The following is a 26,400-nucleotide window of genomic DNA, read 5'->3' as shown; positions in this document are numbered from 1 at the left end:
ACATGGATCTCTAGTGCCCCAGTGGCATCTAGGTTGCGTGGAATTGTATTTAAGGACACAGTGAGTGAGAAAAGCTGCCCACTTATTCATCAGGTATCTCCAAACACAAAGATATTAGAACTGCTGCTGTTTTCTTTCCATTTAGTATTTGGATGTACTCATAAATTTTCAAAACATTTATCAAATAATTTTATCTTGGAAAAAGAATAATACCTTAAACCTGAGAATAAATAAACCACAAATTGTATGAAGTTTAAAAAAGGATAATTTTTCTACAGTATGTGTTTCTCATATTTGTATTAGTTTTAACTGTTTCTATTATCTTAAGGAATAGTGAGTACAAAGCTTACTTTGTAAGATGAATTTAATTATTCTACTCTTAGCAGTGCATCCCAAAGCTCTTGTGTCTTCTTGGAAACAAAAAAAAATCATTGAGAAAATAAGATTCACTTAGAGTAAGAAGAGCTAGTCTCAGTATGAACATGTTTTAAAGAATGATTCTGGTCACACATACTATCAGAACTGAGCAAGATATTTTATTTTACTAGTGAGTTTAATAAACCTAGACATAGAAAGAGGACGATTGGAACATAAAGAAGTAGAGAAGAGAAAAATCAACATTTCATTTTCTTAGCATGTGGAACAGAATCAAGAACCAGTGAATAGTTGCTTGATTTTTTTTATAAACACAAGAAATAAGACAATAAATCAGTCCCATTTTTCATAGGTAAATATTGTACTTCAGTTAGAGAATAGCATCACTAAACTGATGAGACATCTTTGAATCTGTTATTAAATATTTAGAGCTTGATTTCTAAACAAATGATACTCATACCTTTTAACCACTTGTGGAGGAGTAATTTAATGTGTGCAATTATTTTACTTCTTGGATCAAAGGGACTACAAAGTAAGACTGAGAAGTTTTCATTTTTATGATGCTCTAAGGATTAAGTAGGGAGGTGGATTCACATCTGCCCTTTCCTTTCTACCAGTTAGCCATGAAATAAAAGGAAACTGAGATGTGTTCTACTGCAAAGTGAAGCTCACCATAGTTGTGTACAAATAAAAGAGAAAAATACAGAGCAGTTAAGACATCTGAATGTTACACCTTCCCAACAACAACTATATTTAAATATTTCATCCATTGTGCACAGAAAATATCCAATATCTTGTACTTAGTTCCTCTCTATAAAGACAGCATGGGAGACTTCAGACAAAAACATTGGTGAACCATTTTACGTGCCTCACAATCACTGTTTAACATGGATATTGCTATTGGCAGACATCGAAGCACTTAAACCCAATTTAAACATGGCCAGGAAGTGGTAACATTGCACTGGAGGGCACATTAAAGTGTTTTAATTCCATCTGCAGATATTAAACCAATGTGGAAGCTAGCAATTTTATTGGTTCTCTACAGTGTCCTTTCTACCTCAGAAAAATAATGAAAGCAAGTTACAAAAATAAAGTTCTGTGGGAATGTCTTTTAAAATATATAGTCCTTTCTTCTAAGAAAAATGTTCTTATACCCTATCCCCAGGACAATGAACTAGGATGTATGTGGTACTAGGATGTATTTTGATTAGTGTGTGTATGTTCTACTTTCATATTACTTTTTGGGGGTGCATAAAAGTGTGTGTTTTGGGGGATGAGTGTAGAAGAAACTGAAATCTCAATGTAGCTTCCAAAGCTCTTGGAGATTACTGACCTGAGATTTTTAACTCCAGGAAGGGCTTTCTGGTGGCAGCAACCTCTCTGACTTCTTTGTCAGCTGGTAGTTAGAGCCTGTTTCATACAAAGGTGCCAAGACAAGGCTGAGGCCATCACTTGGCCTCAGTTGTCAATACCTCTTTCTTCACTATCTGATTACGTCAAGATTCTAGCAGCAGTGGAGAGAAAAATCTTTTAGATCACAGTGGAGCAATTAACTAGAAGAAATTGCTTTGGGGAATCCCAGTCTTAAATTCTGCAGGGAAATACCTTAAGTGTTTGCCTGCAAGAAAAGCAAAACTGGAATCATCTCAACTTGAAGACTTTTGTACTTCTATTAGACACAGAAAACATCAACTACAAAAATGTGGAAACACTAATGCATTTTAAAATTTCAGAAAGATTATAACATACTTTTTAAAAAGGATAGCAAGTGGTAACACAATATGAGAGTTTTTAGCAGTGAACAGTTAGTTCTTCCTAAGGATTTTCCTATCCCTTACCCAATTTTGCAAAATTAGTAGCTGAATATTAAGTTTTTGTGGAGCACTCTGATCAAAGAAGTATTTCATTTGCTTGTTTTTCCTTCACTGGATACAAGTTAAAGCTGCCTGAGGTTTCAGAATAACACTTCTAAGATGAAAGAACTTTTTAAAAAATTCATTCATTCTTTTATTGATTCCTTAATTCAACAAGTATTTATTGAGCGTGGACTCTGGAACTAAAGTCTAGAAATAATTCAAGTATCGGCTACTTAATAGCCCTATACTATTACTTTTAATCATTATTTTTTTATTGAAGTGTAGTTGCTGTATAATATATGTTACAGGTGTACAATATAGTGACTCACGATTTTTAAAGGTTATGCTCCATTTAAAGTTATAAAATGCTGGTTTTATTCCCCCTGTTGTACAATATATCCTTATAGTTCATTTTATACATAAGTCTGTAACTTTTACTCTCTTACTCCTATATTGCCCCCTGCTCCCTTTCCCCGCTAGTAACCACTAGTTTTTTCTCTATATCTGTGTTCTGCTTCTTTTTTTTTTATATTCACTTGTTTGTTGTATTTTTAAGATTCCACGTATAAGTGATGTTATACAGTATTTGCCTTTCTCTGACTTATTTCACTTAGCATAATGCCCTCCAGGTCCATCAGTGTTGCTGACAATGGCAAAATTTTATTCTATTTTAAGGCTGAGTAATATTCCATTGTATCAATAAATATATACATCACATCTTGTTTATCCATTCATCTTTTGATGGACACTTAGGTTGCTTCCATATCTTGGCATTTGTAAATAATGCTGCTATGAAAATTGGGGTGCATGTATCTTTCAAATTAGTGTGGTTTTTTGGGGGGAGTATATACCCAAGGGTGGAATTGCTGGATCATATGATAGTTCTATTTTTAGTTTTTTGAGAAACCTCCATAGTGTTTTCCCCAGTGGCTGCACCAACTTATATTCCCACCAGCAGTGTACAAGGGTCCTCTTTTCTCCACACCCTTGCCAACATTTGTTATTTGTTTTCTTTTTTATGACAGCCATTCTGACAGGTGTGAGATGATACCTCATTGTGGTTTTGATTTACATTTCCCTGATGATTAGTGACACTGAGCATCTTTTCAATGTGCCTGTTGGCCATCTGCATTTCCTCTTTGGAAAATTATCTGTTCAGTTCTTCTGCCCATTTATAATCAGGTTTCTTTTTTTATGTTGAGTTGTATGAGGTGTTTATATATGTTGGATATTAATCCCTTATTGGTCATATCATTTGCAAATATTTTCTCCCATTTGGCAGGTTGTCTTTTCATTTTATCAATAGTTTCCTTTGCTGTGCAAAAGATTTTAAGTTTAATTAGGTCCCCCCCCCTTTTTTTGCTTTTATTTCCTTTACTTTAGGAGATGAATCCAAAAAAATATTGCTGCAATTTTTGTCAAAGAGTGTTCTTCCTATGTTTTCCTCTAGGAGTTTTATACTATCCAGTCTTACATTCTGGTCTTTAATCCATTTTGAGTTTATTTTTGTATATGGTGTTAGAGAATGTTCTAATTTAATTAGAACTGTTCAGTAGCTGAACAGTAGCTGTTCAGTTTTCCCAGCACCTCTTGTTGAAGAGACTGTCTTTTCTCCATGGTATATTCTTGCCTCCTTTGTCATAGATTAATTGACCATAAGTGTGTGGGTTTATTTCTGGGCTTTCTATCCTGTTCCATTGATATATGTGTCTGTTTCTGTGCAAATACCTTACTGTTTTGCTTACTGTAGTTTTGTAGTATAGTCTGAAGTCAGGGAACATGATTCCTCCAGCTCTGTTCTTCTTTCTCAAGACTGTTTTGGCTCTTCAGGGTATTTTGTGTTTCCATACAAATTTAAAAATTATTAGTTCTAGTTCTGTGAAAAATACCATTGGTAATTTGATAGGGATTGCATTGAATCTGTCGATTGCCTTGGGTAGTATGATCATTTTAACAATATTGATTCTTCCAATCCAAGAACACAGTGTATCTTTCCATCTTTTTGTGTTGTCTTTAATTTTTTTCATCAGCATCTTAGATGTTTTCTGAGTACAGGTTTTTGCCTCCTTAGGTAAATTTATTCCTAGGTATTTTATTCTTTTTGATGTTATGGTAAATGGGATTGTTTCCTTAATTTCTTTTTCTGGTAGTTCATTGTTAGTGAACTAACTAACTAAGTTAGTTAGTGAACTAACTAACTAACTAACACAACAGACTTTTGTATATTAATTTTGTATCCTGCAACTTTACCAAATTCATTGATGAGCTCTAGTAATTTTCTGGTGTCATCTTTAGGATTTTCTATGTATAGTATCATATCATCCACAGTGACAGTTTTATTTCTTCCTTTCCAATTTGTATTCTTTTTATTTTTTTTTGTGGTACGTGGGCCTCTCACTGTTGCGGCCTCTCCCGTTGTGGTTGTGGAGCACAGGCTCCGGACGTGCAGGCTCAGCAGCCATGGCTCACGGGCCTAGCCGCTCTGCGGCATGTGGGATCTTCCCAGACCGGGGCATGAACCCGTGTCCCCTGCATTGGCAGGCGGACTCTCAACCACTGCGCCACCAGGGAAGCCCCAATTTGTATTCTTTTTATTTCTTTTTCTCCTCTGATTGCTGTGGCTAGGACTTCCAAAGCTATGTGGAATAAAATTGGTAAGAGTGGGCATCCTTGTCTTTTCCCTGACCTTAGAGGAAATGCTTTCAGCTTTTCACTGTTAAATATGATGTTAGCTGAGGGTTTGTCACATACAGCCTTTATTGTGTTGAGGTACGTTCCCTCTCTGCCCACTTTCTGGAGAATTTAGACTAATACTTAAAAGTAGATTTAAAAAAAATAATAGCTATAATATTTTAAAATAAAATATAAAATGTTTTTATTTGCTTTCTTTTAATAGTCCTTTAACTACATAAATACCTGCACTTCAGAAAAAAATGAAAATAGAAATATACAAAAAAAAGAAAACAAACCAGAAACCAGAAATCTCCAATAAACTTACCAATGAAAACCATTGTTACTGCTTTTCAGTTAAGCCTTCCTGATTTTTCTCTTGCTTATAGCTACTATTTTCTTAGTGACAATAAAGCCTAAAAAGAAGTATTAAGCTGGAGTTAGGAGTGTTGGTTGGAATTTACAGTGTTTCATAATTATTTTGTCAAGCAGTAGGTAAGGGATTATGCTCTAGTCTTAGCCAAGGTTGACTAGAAAACAGCCTGAGGCCATGATGGAATCAAAGAAGAGCAACTGAGAGAGAGACGGCAGTGAGTTGGGAGGATAGGGGAGTAAAGTCAGGTGGTACACTATGGCTGTGGCCTGCTTCACCAAGAGACACAACTGGTCACTCAGCCATGTGGGATGTCTCTGGATAGGCTATATACAGCACTATGCTTTGGAACTGTCTGTAAGAGGAGGAAAAGAAAAAGAAATCTACCTGTTGGCTCCTTCATCTTTCCTGTTAGCCCCTGGTCAATAGTTGTCTCCTAAAGACTCTTCCCACCCCTGTAGCACAATGCTTCATAGAGACCAGATGTGGTAAACAGAGAGATCATATAGTTTTTTTCATCAAGCATAGGAACTTGATAGAAGCACACAATGGTCAGATTCTAGAGAGATCCAGTGCAGGTTTGATTTGTTTATAATCACATTGTTTTTAATGATGTAGAATCATAAGAGGCTGCAGCTGAAACCACCACCAGTGTTTGTTAACAGGCTGACCAACAGTTGTAGTTTAAAACCAAAGATCATCTAAATATGTATCTTTGGGACAGAAGAGAAGGAAAAAAATCTTAAGTGAAAAATTGGCTTTAAGTCAAGTTTAGAAAGGATTTTAAATGAGATCATGTAGGTCAAACTAAAAATACATGCAAATCGCTACTAAATACTGACTGAGAAACTTAACACATCAATTGCTAAGCTAGAAAGTAGTTGGACAATTCTTTGCTCTCCAGAGAGTGTGAAAACCTTCAGGCCCATGGTTGATAGGCTGAATGTCTGGTTGCCTTCACACTGGCTGGACACTCACTCTTGTTACTAAGGGCCTGTCATGTGGCTCAGCTCTAGCTCTGGCAGGTGGGATCTGGGGAAAAGAGAAGACCATGTGGCAAAGTTTGCCCATCCCAAAGGGCTTCTCCGCCTTTGCCAAAATAGACGGTATCCTTGTCTCTGAGAGGTAAAGGAAACTGTTTTAAGGATTACTTATTAGGGGGAAAAAGTTAGCCTGCTTGCAGACTTTTAAGAATATATGTATATGTAATTACCTTGTTCTTTACTGATTAAATAATGTTTGAGAGACTAACATAAAATGTGCTGGGATAAAATGGTGAAAATTCCCTTTCCTCACAGAACCTATAGCCAGTCAACAATATGGACTAGATGTGGTCATGGGCTGTAACAACACAACGTGGAAGTGATGAATGCTGTAAGGAAGGAAATATTGGGTTGGCCAAAAAGTTCATTCCATAAGAGCATACAGAAAAACCCGAATGAACTTTTTGGCCAACCCAATACCAGGCGAACACAAAGGAAATGCACCTAACTAGAATCTGGATCAGAAAAACCTCCTGAAAGAAGTGACACTTAAACAAAGACCAAAAGAAGGAGGGAGGAGAGAGCTCAGAGGAAAGGACAAGTGCCAAGGCTCAAAGATAGAGCACTATATAGTTGAAGAACTGAAATTAGGTGAGGCCAGATAAAAAATAGAGTGCAACGGGAAGAAGTCATACAGTAGGAGGCCAAAATGCTAAATAGTCCACAGGAGAGTCTTGTGCCAAATATTGGCTTCTCTTGGAAATTGGCTCCAATGCTGAGGTCTTCATGCAGGAAGTTTACTGGGGAGAGGTTTCAATATCAACCCCTGTGAGTCAGTGAAGGCGTTCCACTGCCCAACTTCTCTCTCTCCCTGTGCGTGGAAGAAGTTGGGTTGTTATATGGTCACTACAAAGTCTTTAGCCCATCCCACAGGGAGCTCTGAAATTGGGATGGACCTTCAGAGTTGTCTCTGACTGGATTCAGGGGGTTGGAATTTTATGCTCTGAATGGAGCTGTCACTGGATACCAGCTGCTCTGGGGAGGATATGACCTTATGCATGTAGGTTCTCTTCAGCTGAGGGAAAGTCCCAGGGAGGGACAGAATTGAGAGCTGTTAGCTGCAACACTACAACAAATGCTTGAGTTTTCAAGGGGGCCTAGGGAGTGAACTCCATTGTAAATAAAGTATATTAAGGATGCATTGACTAAACCATTAGAAGGATGGTAAGTGTGGGTTTTAAGCACAGAAGAGATGCAATATGATGTATATTTAGAGAGGTTTTTCTGCCTGTAAGATGAGCAACAGATTGGAGAGAGGCATGACTATAGACAGAGAGACCAGTTGAAAGTTGGTTGCAAAAATTCAGGCAAAAGATGACAGTGGCCTGAGGTAGGGTGGTGGCAGTAAGAATGGAGAGTTGTTGATGGATCTCAAAGATACTTAAGAAGTAGAAGGGGCAAGACTTGGCAATTGGTTGTGAAAAAGTTAGAGAAGAGTCCAGGCTATAACCCACATTTGTAGCTTAGGTACATGTGATAGGAAACAGATCAAGAGAATGCAATTGTTTGATTGTTATTGCATTTTTTTAATGGCAGGAGGGCGATGCTAAACTCAGTTTAGAAAATGTAGAGTTTAACAGGGCATGTATGTGAGATTACTAAAAAGCATATAGATAAAAGGGTCTGGAGCACAGGAAAGTGATTTGGACCAGGGGGCCATCAGCATAGGGGTGGTAACTGTGGCCAACAAAGAGATCCAGATGGCTCAGGAAGGTGTATACAGTAAGGAAAACAGAAGGCCTAGGATAAAATCATGAGGTCTTGGTTTTTCTTTTTCAATGAAGCATTCATCAAATTCTTACCCTGTGCTTTCAACTTGATTAAGTAGGAGAGGTGAGAAAAGGGTAGTATTTTTCTAATACCTTTGTTACGGCAAACACATTATCTCACTATCTTATTTTACAACCCTATGATTTGGGATCATCATCCCCATTAAACAGATGAGAGCAAAGGCTCAAAAAATCTAAGCAACTTCCAGAAGTCACAACACTATCAATTAATGGAGCCAGAAGCTCAATTCTGGTCTGCCTGTGTTTTGCTATGATTTTTACACTAAACCAAGGCTAACTTCAAATGATCATATAATGCAGCTTTATTGTGAATTATAGTTTTTATAATCATAGTCTTATTTTGGTTGATACAATATGCTAACATTTAAACATTAAAAAGTAAAACTAGAAAATTCAAATCTGCTTTGGGGAATGAACATTGGGTCTCCTATGTTCTCAAACCTTAAAAAAGATGTAGACATTTTTTCTCATCAGATAGAAAAACAAAAGAAAAGGGCTTTATCTTTCATTAACCACGTTGTAAAGAAAAGCTTCTATTTATTCTGAAGGGAATTAAAAATGTATAGCAATAGGCATTTAGGACAAGTTTACCTCACAACAAAAATGCACGTACTGTTAGCACTGATGTTATTTATTTATGTGTAAGCTAGAATTACATGCTCATATAGGACCCAGGCTTATGAAAATGTCTGAAAGGGTTTCTCAGGGCTGTGAGAAACTGTATCTATGCAGAAGTGTATCCTGGGCTTTCTTGCAGGGGTTCTGAGCACACCCCCAACCCCATGGTTTCTGTTGATAGAGATGCATCAGCAATGCTTAATCAATGCTCTGTGCTGGTCGATAACCTGCAAATGTGTTCTCTAACACACAGAGAGTGGGAGCATAGCGTTCCTGCTGGAGAACTGAGAGAGATGGTACCAGAGGGACCTTGGGACTATACTCATAAGTGGGGCAGCCATCCATCAGCTCTTGGCCTCCTGTGGATACATCTTCCACATAGCATGCACTTTTCATAAGGTTGGCATCCCCTCACCAGTTCCAGTGGTGAGCCTTGAATACATTATTATCTTTCATAAAAGGTCACTCAGGTCAAGTTCAGTTATATGAGTGGATACAGTTTAAAACTGCAAAACCTCATAAAGTGCTATAATTAATGTTAAATTACACATATTTCAGGATTCCTTACAAGCCCCTACCAGGAACAGAAAGAAGAACTCCTTTTAAAATTTTCCTTTATCTCTAAGTTTCTTTAGGATGTTGGCTTTGACATTAAGATATAACTGGGCTAAAAGCTGCCATGTAGCCCTTGAAAAATTATGTTGCTACCCAAGAAGAAAAACATTTGAAATGTTCAGGTCCCATTTATCATGAATGTGGTTTTTTAAAGTCATAAAAATAAAAGAGGATTGTGGTTTTTTAAAAAAAATGTTATACAACTATAAAACTTGGGATTAAAATGCACTTAAGTTTAGTCTCACTTATTTTGTACATGATTACACAGATTTACAGATGGGAAATATATTCAAGGTCATAAAAGAAAAGACTATTTAATGGTAAAAGTAGGACTATAAACCAAGTTGTTTTTATTCCAAATCAAAACACGTGCCACAGCACTACACTGCCTTGTTTCATAATTTCTTGATAAATATAAATTTATATGTACTAAGTAAAAATGTCAAGTCATACATTTAGAAATTTCAAAGACACTGAAAACATGCTAAAACTAAAGACTCATAATTTGCTTGGGGTAGTGACATTGCTCAGTTTTAAAATATCACACATAAACCAGTCCTCTCATGAACTTCATCTTATTGCCTTCATTCTTTTAAAAAAAAAAGTGTCACCTGTCATTGAATATGCAAAATAAAATGCATCAACAGGAATTAATAAGCCATAGAACTTGGTGAATTCTCTTGGAGAATATTTTTATGGTGAAAGCTTGGCAACCGTTCCTGTGATTAATCATAATGGTACACAAACCGTCAGGTCCAGATAAACAGGCCTATTCCTTCTTTCTGGAATATTCCCCTCCTCTTTTTTCTTCAAAAACAACCACTCTACCCTCTCTGTATTCTTCCCTGTGGTAGTCCCACCTCCACTTCTCCATCCAAATCCGACTTTCCCCCAAGAAGCTATCTCAGACCACCAAAGGCGGAAGCGATCTTGTTCTTTGAATTTCAACATACTTGATACATCCAGCACTTAACACTGATCATACAGTGTAATATCAGCATATATTCCCCAGACTTTAAACATTCCAAAAGGATTGAGTTGTATATTCTTAGAAGACAGGTGTGGGGTAGGGAGTCAATAAATATTCCTTGCCAATAGACTGAATACATAATAAATGGCGAAGTATCAATACATAAGAAGCTAGGATACTTTAAAAATTCAATCAATCAGTGGATCATTGGTTAACACACATACTAAAAGTGAGCTTTCCCTAGGAAGAAGGGACACTTCCAGCCCACCCACCTTTCCTGTTAGAGAAAAGTGAGAATAAAAAAGGAATTTTTAAAAGTCAAAGAGAAGATTTTCAATGTAGTGTAGTCTGAAGGTTTACTTGGTTAAAAATAGTCTTCCTCTGGCTGACCAGGGATCAAAATTCCCATCTTTACCTGAGAGAAGCAAGAGGGATAGAAGTAAACACGACTGACCACTCATCCCATGCCCAGTGACTAACATATATTTTCCCACTAAAATTTGCGACAATCCTGTGAGACATTTTCATTCCCATTTTCCCCCTCTACAGTTTGCCCTGAATGCTCAGGAACCAGGATTACAGAGAGAATGTGGTCACGGTGTGACATTTCATGCAGGTAATATTTCCTCTGCTCTGTTTTACAAAATAAATTTATGTTAAGAAATGAAATAGCTTAAGTGCTTTTATCACTCATTAGTATATATCAAATGTTATTGCTTATTAAAGAATAATTAGGGCTTAAAAATTAAACATCAAACAACATATTACATTAAAAAACTGTCTTGGGCTTCCCTGGTGGCGCAGTGGTTGAGAGTCCGCCTGCCGATGCAGGGGACGCGGGTTCATGCCCGGGTCTGGGAGGATCCCACATGCCGCGGAGCGGCTGGGCCCGTGAGCCATGGCCACTGAGCCTGCGCGTCCAGAGCCTGTGCTCCGCAACGGGAGAGGCCACAACAGTGAAAGGCCCGCGTACCGCAAAAAAAAAAAAAAAAAAACTGTCTTACATTAGTAAAGAAAGACTGTGGGTTGGAATGTGTTCTAGAAATACTTTTTCTTTAAAAAAAGAGCACTAATCAAAGTCAAATTTCATCTGCTTCTGTATTTGTCAAGCTAGCCATGTGGAGCAATAGCAAAATTAGGGTTTCCTTCAACCTCCAAATCCTATGATTGGTTGATTTATAATGTTCTTTAATAGTGGAATTAGAAGCAAACTTTTTCTACCCAATTAAGCTTGCTGACAGAGTAGTTCCTTGTATATGTGGAATTTGCTTGCATTTGGGGCCCTACTGCCTGTCCTCTGCAAAGAGGGAAATGTTTTCAAATCTGAAGACATTTGCAGCTGTTGGGCTAGTTGACTAATCACTTCTGAGATTTTCTTCCCCAAAGTAAAAATCATCTGGGGACTAATTGCTACTCAGACTAATAATAGAGCTTGACACTTCTGAAGATCTTTTCATCACTGGATTTCACAAGTCTTCTGAGCCATCTCTGAAATCCTGAGCTTCTCAACCAAAACCCAAGTAGAGGCTTGAATGACAGAGATTCTCTGTGACAGGTGTGGGGTTAGGGTTGCACATTCTTCATTTTCCACCTCATATCCAGGAGACCCTATACTTGATTAGTAGAATCCTGCAGTGTGATGAGCTGCAAAGAGCACTGCATGCTGAGTTCCACGACCTGGGATGCATCTGGGCTCCATCTTAACAGAAGAAAGGCATCAGATAAGTGACTGCCTTACAGACCTCATGTAGATCTGGTAAGCATCTAGGTCTCTAGGGAATAAAGTTATAAACATTCCTTAAAAGTATTAGGCACATTCATACAACTATAAATTATGATTAACATTTAACTGTCATTAGCCCAACATTCTCAATTTCTTCAGTTATTAAAAAAAAGGGTGCGGGGAGAAGAAGAGGATGACTCAGCGTATGTAACGTCACTATGAAGAACATGTTTAGAGGTTTTGCTAAATGGGACACATTAAAATTTTTTTTGTAATCCAGCTATATCTACCAAAAGAGCCTGGGTTGTTTATTTTTCATTTCAGTAATTGTTTTTTCATTTATTTGACCCTAGTCAAGAAACCCTATATGTTGGCCAAGCCTTAGGGACAACTAGCTATGTGGCTTCAGGCAAATTATCTAAATTTTTTCAAACCTTTTTAGTACTGAAAAGTTGGGAAGTAGGAAAGAGGTGAGGCAGAAGGAACAAATGGGTCTGGGTTACCCAGGTCAGCATCAACAACCTGAATTTTCCACCTCCAGGAGAACTCTGGCCTTAAACAAAGGGAGCTCTGCTGGTTTAGAGTTCTATATACTCACAGATGTTCACATCAAAATGTGTGAGAGGATCAAGACTTGCTATTTGAAGACAGAATTTCTAAAATTGTGTTCCAAATACAATAGCTTAGTTTGGAATTCTAACTAAAAATGCCTGAGGACTTGACAGAAGTGATAAAGGGTGGCACACAAGAAATGTATGTTGACTTCTTGATTTGCTGATACACTAAAAATTTTTATTGAACAGAACTGAGGCCCATCCTGAGAAAACATAAATTCCAAAAGTAAATTAATTAGAAGGAATCTTGGAGGAGTATGTGTACTTTCTCCATCTTTTTTTTAATAAAAAAGGTAGGGTAGAGTGGTGAAATCTGTTTAACACCTATCACAGGGTTATTATAAGAATAAAATAGTAAACCAAATGTGAGAGTTTAGGGAAACTAGAACCTCTTATATAATATTGGGCCAAAATATGAAATTTAAACTCTATTAATAATAGATATCATTTTTTAATAATTTTTGGAGTGTTTTCAAATAGACTTCCAATATCTAGCTTCTCAAAAGAGAGAAGTATTTTGTAATTCTTACATATGGTTTAAAGCATGAAAAGAACAGTCAAAGTACAGCTGCTACTACAGACAGGTTTAAAAATTTTTTTTAAATCAAGCCATTGCCTGCAATTGGACTTTTGAAGTACAGATATTGCTTATTTTAAGAAATATATATTTTTCCTGGAAAAACTGAATGTAAAGACAACTATTAAATGACATTTTCAGTGAAAATTTGTTGCTCTCATACAAAGTGAAGCATCTTTTTAAAGGCTGTATCATTATTCCTAGTATTTTCTATTTCATAGGTCTGGATTTGTATATGTTTGGCCTTCTTAAAGTAGAGGGAGTTCATCTTTATTATTATTTTTTAATAGATCTTTATTGGAGTATAATTGCTTCACAATACTGTGTTCGTTTCTGTTGTACATCAAAGTGAATCAGCCATATGCATACATATATCCCCATATCCCCTCCCTCCTGAGCTTCCCTCCCATCCTCCCTGTCCCAGCCCTCTAGGTCATCGCAAAGCACCGAGCTGATCTCCCTGTGCTATGCTGCTGCTTCCCACTAGCTAACTATTTTACATTCGGTAGGCTGTATATGTCGTTGCTTCACCCCAGCTTCACTCTCACTTCACCCCAGCTTCCCCCTCCCACCCCGTGTCCTCAAGTCCATTCTCTATGTCTACGTCTTTATTCCTGCCCTGCCACTAGGTTCATCAGTACCATTTTTTTTTTTTTTTTTTTAGATTTCATATATATGCGTTAGCATACGGTATTTGTTTTTCTCTTTCTGACTTCACTCTGTATGACAGACTCTAGGTCCATCCACCTCACTACAAATAACTCAATTCCGTTTCCTTTTATGGCTGAGTAATATTCTATTGTATATATGCGCCACATTTTCTTTATCCATTCATCTGTTGAGGGACATTTAGGTTGGTTCCATGTCCTGACTACTGTAAATAGTGCTGCAATGAACGTTGTGGTACCTGTCTCTTTCTGAATTATGGTTTTCTCAGGGTATATCCCCAATAGTGGGATTGCTGGGTCATATGGTAGTCTATTTTTAGATTTTTAAGGAACCTCCATACTGTTCTTCACAGTGGTTGCATCAATTTACATTCCCACCAGCAGTGCAGGAGGGTTCCCTTTTCACCACACCCTTTCCAGCATTTCTTGCTTCTAGATTTTTTGATAATGGCCATTCTGACTGGTGTGAGGTGATACCTCACTGTAGTTTTGATTCGCATTTCTCTAATAATTAGTGTTGTTGAGAATCTTTTCATGTGCCTCTTGGCCATCTGTATATCTTCCTTGGAGAAATGTATATTTAGGTCTTCTGCCCATTTTTTAATTGAATTATTTGTTCTTCTGATATTGAGCTCTATGAGCTGTTTGTATATTTTGGAAATTAATCCTTTGTCCATTGTTTCATTTGCAAATATTTTCTCCCATTCTGAGGGTTGTCTTTTCGTCTTGTTCATGGTTTCCTTTGCTGTGCAATCTTTTAAGTTTAATTAGGTCTCATTTGTTTATTTTTGTTTTTATTTTCATTACTCTAGGAGGTGGGTCAAAAAAGATCTTGCTGTGATTTATGTCAAAGAGTGTTTTTCCTACATTTTCCTCTGAGAGTTTTATAGTGCCTGGTCTTACATTTAGGTCCTTAATCTATTTGGACTTTATTTTTGTGTATGGTGTTAGGGAGTGTTCTAATTTCATTCTTTTACATATAGCTGTCCAATTTTCCAAGCACCACTTATTGAAGAGACTGTCTTTTCTCCATTGTATATTCTTGCCTCCTTTGTCATAGATTATGTGACCATAGTCTTGGGTGCTTGGGTTTATCTCTGGGCTTTCTATCCTGTTCCATTAATCTATATTTCTGTTTTTGTGCCAGTACTATACTGTCTTGACTTCTGCAGCCTTGTAGTATAGTTTGAAGTCAGAGAGCCTGATTCCTCCAGCTCTGTTTTTCTTTCTCAAGATTGCTTTGGCTATTTGAGGTCTTCTGTGTTTCCATACGAATTGTAAAATTTTCTGTTCTAATTCTGTGAAGAATGCCATTGGTAACTTGACAGGGATTGCATTGAATCTGTAGATTGCTTTGGGTAGTACAGTCATTTTCACAATGTTGATTCTTCCAATCCAAGAACATGGTATATTTCTCCATCTGTTTATGTCATTTTGATTTCTTTCATCAGTGTTTCATAGTTTTCTGAATACAAGTCTTTTGCCTCCTTAGGTAGGTTTATTCCTAGGTATTTTATTCTTTTTGTTGGGATGGTAAATGGGATTGTTTCCTTAATTTCTCTTTCTGATTTTTCATTGTTAGTGTGTGGGAATGCCAGAGATTTCTGTGCATTAATTTTGTATCCTTCAACCTTACCAAATTCATTGATTAATTCTAGTAGTTTTCTGGTGGCATTTTTAGGATTTTCTACATATAATATCATGACATCTGCAAACAGTGACAGTTTTACTGCTTCTTTTCCAATTTGGATTCCTTTTATTTCTTTTTCTTCTCTGATTGCCATGACTAGGACTTCCAAAACTATGTTGAATAGGAGTGGCGAGAGTGGACATCCTTGTCTTGTTCCTGATCTTAGTGGAAATGCTTTCAGTTTTTCACCATGGAGTATGATGTTTGCTGTGGGTTTGTCATATATGGCCTTTATTTTGTTGAGGTAGGTTCCCTCTATGCCCATTTTCTTGAGGGTTTTTATCATAAATGGGTGTTGAATTTTGTCGACAGCTTTTTTGCATCTATTGAGATTATCATATGGTGTTTATTCCTTAATTTGTTAATATGGTGTATCACATTGATTGATTTGCGTATATTGAAGAATCCTTACATCTCTGGGATAAATCCCACTTGATCATGGTGTATAATCCTTTTTATATGTTGTTGGATTATGTTTGCTATTATTTTGTTTAGGATTTTTGCATCTATGTTCATCAATGATATTGGTCTATAATTTTCTTTTTTGTGATATCTTTTTCTGGTTTTGGTATCAGGGTGATCATGGCTTCATAGAATGAATTTGGGAGTGTTTCTCCCTCTGCAATTTTTTGGAAGAGTTTGCGATGGATCAGTGTTAGCTCTTCTCTAAATGTTTGATAGAATTCACCTGTGAAGCCATCTGGTCCTGGGCTTTTGTTTGTTGGAAGATTTTTAATTACAGTTTCAATTTCATTACTTGTGATAGGTCTGTTTATATTTTCTAATTCTTCCTGGTTAAGTCTTGGAAAGTTGTACCTTTCCAAGAATTTGTCCATTTCTTCGTGGTTGTCCATTTTATTGGCATATAGTTGTTTGTAATAGTCTCTTATAATCCTTTGTATTTCTATGGTGTCAGTTGTGATTTCTCCTTTTTCATTTCTAATTTTATTGATTTGCGTCCTCTCCCTTTTTTTCTTGTTGAGTCTGGCTAAGGGTTTATCAATTTTGTTTATCTTCTCAAAGAACCAGCTTTTAGTTTTATTGATCTTTGCTATTGTGTTCTTCATTTCTATTTCATTTATTTCTGTTCTGATCTTTATGATCTCTTTCCTTCTACTGACTTTGAGTTTTCTTTGTTCTTCTTTCTCTAGTTGCTTTAGGTGTAAGGTTAGATTGTTTATTTGAGATTTTTCTTGTTTCTTGAGGTGAGATTGAATTGCTATAAAGTTCTCTGTTAGAACTGCTTTCGCTGTGTCCCATAGGTTTTGGGTCATCATGTTTTGTTGTCATTTATTTCTAGGTATTTTTTAATTTCTTCTTTGATTTCTTCAGTGATCTCTTGGTGATTTAGTAGTGCACTGTTTAGCACAGGCTCCGGACGCGCAGGCTCAGCAGCCATGGCTTACGGGCCCAGCCGCTCCACAGCATGTGGGATCTTCCCGGACTGGGGCATGAACCCTTGATGCTTTTAATATTTTTTCTTTCAATTTAATTTTTGTTAGTTTGACTAATATGTGTCTTGGTGTGTTTTTCCTAGGGTTTATCCTGTATGGGAGTCTCTGTGCTTCCTGGACTTGGGTGACTATTTCCTTTCCCGTGTTAGGGAAGTTTTCCACTGTAATCTCTTCAAATATTTTCTCAGACCCTTTCTTTTTCTCTTCTTCTTCTGGGACTCCTATAATTTGAATGTTGGTGTGTTTAGTGTTGTCCCAGAGGTCTCTGAGATTGTCTTCAATTCTTTTCATTCTTTTTTCTTTTTTTTTTTTTTTTTTTTTTTTTTTTTTTGCGGTACGCGGGCCTCTCGCTATTGTGGCCTCTCCCGTTGCGGAGCACAGGCTCCGGACGCGCAGGCTCAGCGGCCATGGCTCACGGGCCCAGCCGCTCCGCGGCATGTGGGATCTTCCCGGACCGGGGCACGAACCCGTGTCCCCTGCATCGGCAGGCGGACTCTCAACCACTGCGCCACCAGGGAAGCCCTCTTTTTTCTTTATTCTGCTCCTCGGCAGTTATTTCCACCATTTTGTCTTCCAGCTGACTTATTTGTTCTTCTGCCTCAGTTATTCTTTTATTGATTGCTTGTAGTGTATTTTTCATATCAGTTATTGTGTTGTTCATCTCTGTTTGTTTGTTCTTTAGTTCTTCTAGATCTTTCTTAAACATTTCTTGTATTTTCTCAATCTGTGCCTCCATTTTATTTCCTAGATTCTGGATCATCTTTACTATCATTACTCTGAATTCTTTTTCAGGTAGACTGCCTGTTTCCTCTTTATTTGGTCTTGTAGGATTTTACCTTGCTCCTTCATCTGTGACATATTTTTTTGCTGTCTCTCTCTCTCTTTTTTTTTTTTACGAGTGGGATTATGTTCCTATCTTACTCATTGTTTGGCCTATGGCTTTCAGCACTGGAGTTTGTAGGCTGCTGTGTAGAGCTGAGTCTTGGTGCTGAGATGAGGACCTCCGGGAGACCTCACTCCGATGAATATTCCCTGGAGTCTGAGGTTCTCCGGTCCTGGAGGGCCCCTCCCGCCCACCTCTCCTGATCTTCCCATCCTCCCTCCTATGCCCCCAGGACCCATGTAGCCTGGAGTGGGCTTTGGAGGGCAGGGGATTGGCCTGGGAGCTCAGCAGTTTCCCCATGCCCGAGTCGGTGGGGCAAATGCCTTCCACTCTCCCCTCACCTGCCTCTCCTGTTCTCTCCTGGCCTCCCTCCTACACCTTAGGACCTACCCATCCCAGAGGGGCCCTCTGAGGGCGTAGGACCTGGCCTGAGAGCCAGGCAGACTTCCGTGGCGATTGGGCGGGGAAATGCTGGGCGCAGTCCCACTCCCCTCTGATCCGAGCCCCCCAAGGGTCCCTCCAGGTGTAGAAACCCCTCCTCTCTCTCAGCCACCCCTCAGGGGCTCTGATCGTGTCCGGCCTCCACCTCTCCTCCCTCCTCAGTCCTCCCCACGTTCTACCGGCTCACTTGGGGGTTCCTCCTGTCCCCTTGGGTGTCGGGGTTGCCCACTAGCATCCGGCAGGTGCCCTAGTTGTGGGGAGATACAAACTCTGTTTCTTTTCACACTACCATTTTGACTCTGCCCCTCATCTTTATTATTAATAATCACAATTTTTATTGCATGGAACGGTTATTAAATGCATAGTGTTTCCCAGGAAGGCTTCATTTTAGGTGCTGGAAATTCAAAACTGAATAAAACACAGTACTGGTTCTTAAGTAGTTGACCAGTTAGTTGAGGGAAGTGGTATAGAAGCAAACATATTTACTAAATGTCATATAAACACACTAGGGCTTTATAGATCACAGTAATATCCCAACAATCAGTACTATTTTCTACCTGGATGGGGTAGAGGTATCTGAAATGCTGCTTGAAAAAAACTCGTCCTTAAACCTAATAGGTTTCACTGATGATGGGAAAGGCAAAGCCAGGGGTGTTGGGTGAGGGGAAAAAAGTGACCCCAACAGAAGGAACAACCTGAGCAAATTGGTAGAGTCATGAAATAGCATAAAGATTTCTCATATCTGCAAGTTTCAGTGAGACTGAAACACTGGCCAAAATAAGTGAGAAGGAAAGTAAACTGTTTCTTTTCATTTGATCTGAGAACTATTCATAGATCTGGAAGGAAATTCCTGAGTAAGGCTAACTATGTGGAGGTGGACTGGTATTAGAATGTGGGGATTCTGGAAGAGAGAAGACAGTGCAGTCATGGCAGCCCTTTAGGGCTAGAGGTAACCTGACATATTGATGAAGAACCAGGGCTGCGCGTGCTGAGATGCCACCCAGGGAACCAACTTGGAAACGAGAAAACACCAGAAATGACAAAAATTGAGCATGTCTCTTCCTTCTTCCCAGGTACCCTTCTCCCCACATCCTCCCATTCACACACATATTCCAACCTGGATGATTCTCCTTCTTATCTAAAAGCTTAGGTATTCCAGGGTGTGTGTGTGTGTGTGTGTGTGTGTGTGTGTGTGTGTGTGTGTGTGTGTGTGTGTGTGTGTGTGTGTTTAAAGAAGAATGGCAACCAGGAAGAAGAAAATAAAGGCTTTTTTTGAAGGGTGCCTCTTTCTAGTTTAAGAAGAACACCTGCTTTGAATATATTCTAGCAGGTTTAGAAGAGAATCCAAGACTGAAAATATGGAAAGGCAAAATCATAAATCTACAAACACCCTGGTTTGTTAGCCACTGATTACAGAGCAAATTTAAATGAAAGCAGTCTCTGGATTGCCTAGGGATTCATCCTCAACACCAATCAACGTATTCATTCTCTCTCTATCTTCCCCAATCTCTCTGTCTCTCTTTCTCTTTGTCTCTGTCTCCTTCCTCCCTCCTTCTCTCCTTCTCTCCTCCTTTTCTCCTGCTGGAAGTCATCTGATTCAGAGCAACAGATGCAGTGCAGAACAGCAATAGATACAAAACCTCAACAATGAGCTTAAGAAAACTTCATCAGCACTGGCCACCATTCACTTTAGTCACCACATTAGCTGGCCCGTCTTATTGTTCACATGTTTAGATGGACAAACTGGACTTTGGATTGTGGCATCACTGATGTGCAGTTGCTTTTCCCCAGCTCCCTAAGGAAAGAAATCACTTAAATTAACCAGATTCCTCAGGCCACTACCACACGGACTGAGTGAGCCTCATCCTTGTCAATTCCAACACAGACTCAAGGGCACTAATTTAAACATACCTGCTCCAGGTATGTATCAATAATATATTTTTCAGACCATTTCTCTATGTTTCTACTGCTACCTAATCTACTTCTTAATTATTACAGAATAGCCTTTTAACTAGGGTTTATCTCAGAGGTCTCTAGAATTTTCTTTTCTAGAGCTGAATCTTTGTCTTTACCACCCCAGTTTTCTTATAATATCAAGTCACTTTCATTCAGTTCCATGTTCTCTCTCTATGTCTCTCTCTGTGTCCCTTTCTCTCTTCTCACTCTCCCTCTCCCTCTCTTTCTCTTTCTCTCTCTCTCTCTCCGCCCTCCCACCACCCACCTGCATACACACCACTTGTACTAAGCCTTCTGGGAAGTGTAAAACTAGTTTATAATCCCCTCAGGCTGATTAATTGAGCTATTAGTGTTGAGACAGATACAGTTATTCTTTTTCTCCTTCTTCCTTATTAAGAGAACCCCAATTTTGTTTGAAACATCTGACAATCCAACTTGAAAGCTATCTTTCCCGGCTTCTTCTCTTGCCACTATAAGTAACCATATAACAATTCTGGCCAGTGAGACCCATGAAGAAGTCTGCTGAGGATTTCTGAGAAATTCGCTTTCCTGATAGAGGCTGTAACCCTTCCTCCTTGTATTTTCTTACATCCTGCCTGAAATGCCAAAGTGATATCCAAGCATTAGCTGGATGTTATGTTCAGAATGGATTTAGAAACTGTTCTTTCAAAATTCATATAAACAAGCCATGTTTCTCATAGCATGTGGAACTGTTCCAATTTGGGGTACTTTATTTAAAATGTAAAACTATAGACCTGAATTTCAGGAACTATAATGTAAACATTTGAATACCTGTACCAAAGTTTCTCTGATCTCCTTAGGTGGAAGAAAAAGGATGCGATCTCATTTCCAGGTGCAAAATATAATCAATCATGCCACCAACACAAGGAGAGATCCGCTACACCCACTGTTAAATCCTCTCAGTTCTCTAATTTAAATTTATTTATTTAGGGCTGTGTTGGGTCTTAGTTTCTGTGCGAGGTCTTTCTCTAGTTGAGGCGAGTGGGGGCCACTCTTCATCGCGTTGCGCGGACCTTTCACTGTTGCGGCCTCTCGTTGCGGAGCACAGGCTCCAGACACGCAGGCTCAGTAGTTGTGGCGCACGGGCCTAGTCGCTCCGCGGCATGTGGGATCTTCCCAGACCAGGACCTGAACCCGTGTCCCCTGCATTGGCAGGCAGATTCTCAACCACTGTGCCACCAGAGAAGCCCTCAGTTCTCTAATTTAATCTCAAAAGACAATAATTGGCAAAAGATGATATATTTTCAAAAGATGCTTCAACTGCAAAGATGAAAGGTAGGCAGAGAGAGCTTGATGACCACAGTAACTTATGCTCCCTTCTGAAAAATGGCTGCCCAGCCAGGGACAACATTTCTCAGCCTTCCATTGCATCTAGGTGGAGCTATGTGACTATTCCTCACCATTTAAATATAAGCCAGTCATGTGTACCTCTTCTGGGCTGAAGAGGTATGTGTAATTCTTCACGATCTCTTTTTGTCTGTTAGCTTACTCTAGAGGCAGGAGGAGCCACAAGAAGGATCCATGAGTCATCATGTGGAAGGCTGCCTGCCAACCAGGAACAACCACATAGATCTTTGCGTGAGTAAGAAATACAGTTTCATTGTACTAAGCTACCAAGACTTTTGGGTGTATTTGTTGCCGAAGCTAGTGTTAACTCTAATTAATATAAAGGGCAAAAATTAAAGTCTCACATTTTACTGAGCTAAACCTGAGATAACCGAAAAAATATTAAAATGATTGAGCTGACCTAGAAATAATTACGTTTTCTGCCATTAGGCAAAAATGGGACAGTAAAATAGAAATTAAATTAATTTATAGGGAAATGAAGAAAGTTGCAATTTTGTTCTCTCTTGAGTTTGCGACTTGTAAAACTCATACCTGCCAGGTACTAAACATATTTTATTTTTTCTGTTTCCAGTTAGGCTGGGAATAGTCTTGGTGTTCTGCAAAGAATTTCCTCATTTATTTCTGTAAGAAAGTGAAATAAATACCTTGCTCCTCATGGCTATTCAGTGACATAGAAGCTACTGCAGTGTTCAATTTTTTTCCAAATAGGTTATTTCAAGGTGATTGTGACTTGGGTTCAGAAGTCAACTATCTTCCTTTAAAAGTTAAATTTGGTAGAAACTATGAATGCCATCATTTTTTTCCTCTAAGATTAGAGAGCTTCTATTCTTCTGTGCCCAGGAACCCTCTATAAGTTTAAAGTAAAACTTTTGGCTTGAGGGGTCATTTTGTTCCAGGTTTTTTAAAAGATGTCAGTATTATTCCAGACAATATAAAGAACAGCTTCTGGTTTAGAGAGGCACTCTTGTGACCTAGTTGGGTTATCTGATAAAGTTTTCCATGGCTCAGCGGGAGGCACCATGTGCTTTTCAGTCTAGCTGATTCCAACAAGACAACAGACAAAACTGAAACAAATGAAGAAAAGCCTCTTTTCTAAATTAGTGAGACACCATTTTACTTAGTAGTTGCATAAATTTTAAGGGTTAGAGCTTTAATTCAGTGTCCATTTAATCTTTTATAGAATTTCTTATAAAATCTTTTATAGAATCTTTCCAGAAAGAAACAGCTTTAGACAACCTTGATTGTGATTATGGGCTGAGTATGAGGTGAAATGGCAGATGGGATTATTTTCCCTTTTTCATTCTGAGAAGTTTATCTCCAGCTTTCTCTTTGTATGTATTTGACGACAGTGTAGTTATAAATCCATTGTTTCCCAGGTAACGTTCTATTGCAAAAGTAGGATAATTTTTTCCATAGAAGAGCCAGATATAAAATGAGAAAACGTTTCCTTCTTTTGAAAGATAAATCAGCTTAAACTAAATGATCACACTTCAGAATTTTCCCAGAATCACCAAAACTGTATGCTAAGGGAGAATGGAAGCACCTCACTTTGCTTTAAAAACAGAACCCCAGCTCTGTTGGGGGTGGCAATGAGTTCAGCTAAAAACACAATTTTTCCAGACTCCCCCCACCCCCAGGAGGGGTGGCATTTTTTACAGTTACAACCCAGAAGACATAAGTCAAAGTCTCTTCTGGGAAAGCTCTTGGAGAAAGCTGATCCAGCTAGCACTTGCCTTTTGCACTTTCTGTCCTCCTGCCTAGAATGTAGTCAGGATGCAAGAGGTGAGGGAGCCATTCTGAGACCACAAGGCAACAAATCAGAGGATAAAAGCCACATACTAAGGATGGCCAAGTGGAAGGAAAAATGAGCTTAGAGCCCCGAGGACTGTGGGTCTGCCAGGACTGTGAAATCCTAACTTAATGTCATTTGACCTTAATGTCACTTGTTTCAACTTAATGTCACTTGAGTAAAACAAAACCTCTATTTGGTTAACCTAGTGAAAGTTGGATTATCTCTTATGGGCTGTCAAACCTGTACCAAGTTGATCTAATTAGGTTGCAAGGAATACACTAAAAAAAAACTTATAAGAGCAGTTTCTAAACAAGCATTTCAGGAGCATTCATTTACTTTGGCACTTATTTAAGTCATACATTCATAAATAATTCTTATACTTTCCTTAAAATGACTCCTCCAAGGAATTCTACTTGGCAACAACATATGCAACTCTCATAGAAGGGTCAGTATGGATGCATTTCACCCCTCCATTTATTCATTCAGCAAACATTTATTGAGGGCGCAGTAACCCCTGTGCTGTGGGCAGGGATGCAAAGATGAAAAACAAGTGCCTGACTACAAAAGGCTCAGTTTGCTTGAAAGTAACAAGACGGAATCTCTTTTGAAACATTCTGTTTTCCAGTCCTTTGCTTCCTATGGGTTATTTCATGTACGTTAGCTCTCCAAGAGACAGATAAGCCTAGCACCACAATCAATATCAACAAAATAAAAGAACTTGAACCACCAACATGGTATCCAGTGCTAAATATTCAGAATACTATTTCATAATTTGAAATTTTAGTTAACTATCATACCAGTATGTTCATTACAGTTGTGAGAAATAATTGAAGAAAATTTCTCATTCTGTCCACTACAAAACTTGTTTTTCAAAAATCAGAATACTGCTAGAAGCAGATATTTAATGCTCTTCCACTTTGTTCTGTCATTCCTATGATAAAAAAATTATTGTACATCAGGCCTTTATACCAGTACTAAAGGACAGTTATTCACTGTGGTATGGTCAGCAAAATACCGGTGACTATCAAGAAAACCACTTTCTACTCACTTCTTCGTGTCACCATCAGCCCATCATTTAACTTCTTTCTACCTCTGTTTCCTTAGGGGTTACGTTGTGGGGTGGAATTAAACTATTGTGTTGTTTCGTAGACCTAAGCTTCTCTTATTTCCCTCCTGTATTTCTCGGTGGGATGCATTAGTAGACAAGTTTCCTGAGTAAGAGCAGGACATTAAGATTAGTTTTAAAAGATGCATGGCTTCTTTGCTGTTTCTACTGCCTTGGGAATTATATATCTTAGCCCATATCCCATACAAAACCACAGTTTTATATATAATTAAACAATATAATATCATATTAATAATACCATATCACTTTACTCAGGATGAGAATACAGGACTGGTTTTATTATTTCCAGGTTTTAAGGACCTAACTTGTATTGCACGCATTTTAGGTAATTGAATGAAAATTAGATGTAGAGTGCATTGTTTTTAATTTGCTGTTCCAAAGTATCCCCCAGATATCCAGGAGTGAGTCTAAGAAAGCTTATTTAAAAGCACAGTGATCCTCTTGCCTTATTCTGAGAAACTGCTTTCAAAGTCTAAAAAAAGATTCATTTTACGCAAAATCTGAATGCTGAAATTCAAATCTTTTTAGTATAGACAGTAGAAGTAATTAACACATTTGATAGTTATCTGCAAACCACCACAGAGAGGTACCTGCTTCTCTTACTACTTTCATGAAAATATCTGAAACTGAAATACATTAAACACAGCCAGTTTAACCCACCGCATTCTGAATTTGATACACAGGATTATAAATGCTATCATCTTGCTTACAATAAGATGTTCAAGGGACATGAACACTCTTTACAAATCCTTTAGTTATCATCCTGCAAACCAACTCACACCTGAAAGTATTCCTCTATTATAAATACACATATTCCCCTATACTTACCACAATGAGTTAAAGGTAGAAGCTCCGTGGTAGCCTTTGAGTCATTACTTTGCTTTACCATTCCCTTCATTTGAGGTGTCATGGCACAGTCCTTTACAGACAGCCAGTCATTCTGTTAGGTTTACTGCAAACACCGAAAGAGGTATCTTGTACTTGCTGGAAGACTTAGCTTCTATGCTTCTGGTCATTCTCCCCACAAAAAGAACGGGACCAGTTTCTGAGCTATTCTTAACTGTCCTTCCAAAACATTTGAAAAGAGAAAGACAAGACTTCTTGATTTCCATGCAAACTCCCAGCCTGCCCGCCTGCCTGCTGCTGCCAATACTCCTCACTCTTGCTGGTGATGACATTCAGCAAGCTCCCCAGCTCCGATGCTTCGTTATGTAAGGCTGTCTAGGTCAAGTGTAGGAGACACACTGCTGGCCTGTGAAAACTCATGGAACTCTTCCTTCAGATTAACACTTCAGGGGCTATGGAAGCTGGAGGAAGCTGAGCTTTTACTACATCTTTTGGGGGTAAATATTTTTTGCATGCATCAGTGGTTTATGTGCTATAGTCTTGGCAGATGCCTGTCAGCCATGCTGAGAGGTGTAGAGGGAAATTACTAAGAGATTTCAGTTCTGTCAGCATGCTTGAATAAGCATAGGATGTCTTCCAGCAATCCTAGCTTTAAGACAGTTAAAGAGTAAACGAATCATAAATTAGAGTTTGCTTATCAGGCATAATCTCTAACTATCGAGGAATGCATGTTGGATTTGATTGTTTAAACTGAATGCAATCCATTTGCTCAGAGGCATTGAAGGAGAGCATTATTATATGGGGCTATTAGCTGTAAGAGATTTACTGCAGTTCTTGGCTGTTACATTGCCCTTGTCTGATTGCAAATTTGCTTCCCTTGTAAATGAGCTTTATGTTTTCCTGTATTTGTCTTCTGTTGTGATTGTTTGTGATAGTATGAGAACAGAGCCTG

This window comes from Phocoena phocoena, chromosome 7, assembly GCF_963924675.1.
Source record: "Phocoena phocoena chromosome 7, mPhoPho1.1, whole genome shotgun sequence".
Taxonomy (NCBI): Eukaryota; Metazoa; Chordata; class Mammalia; order Artiodactyla; family Phocoenidae; genus Phocoena; species Phocoena phocoena.
The sequence above is the reverse complement of the archived record's forward strand: the minus strand, read 5'-3'. Positions refer to the sequence as shown.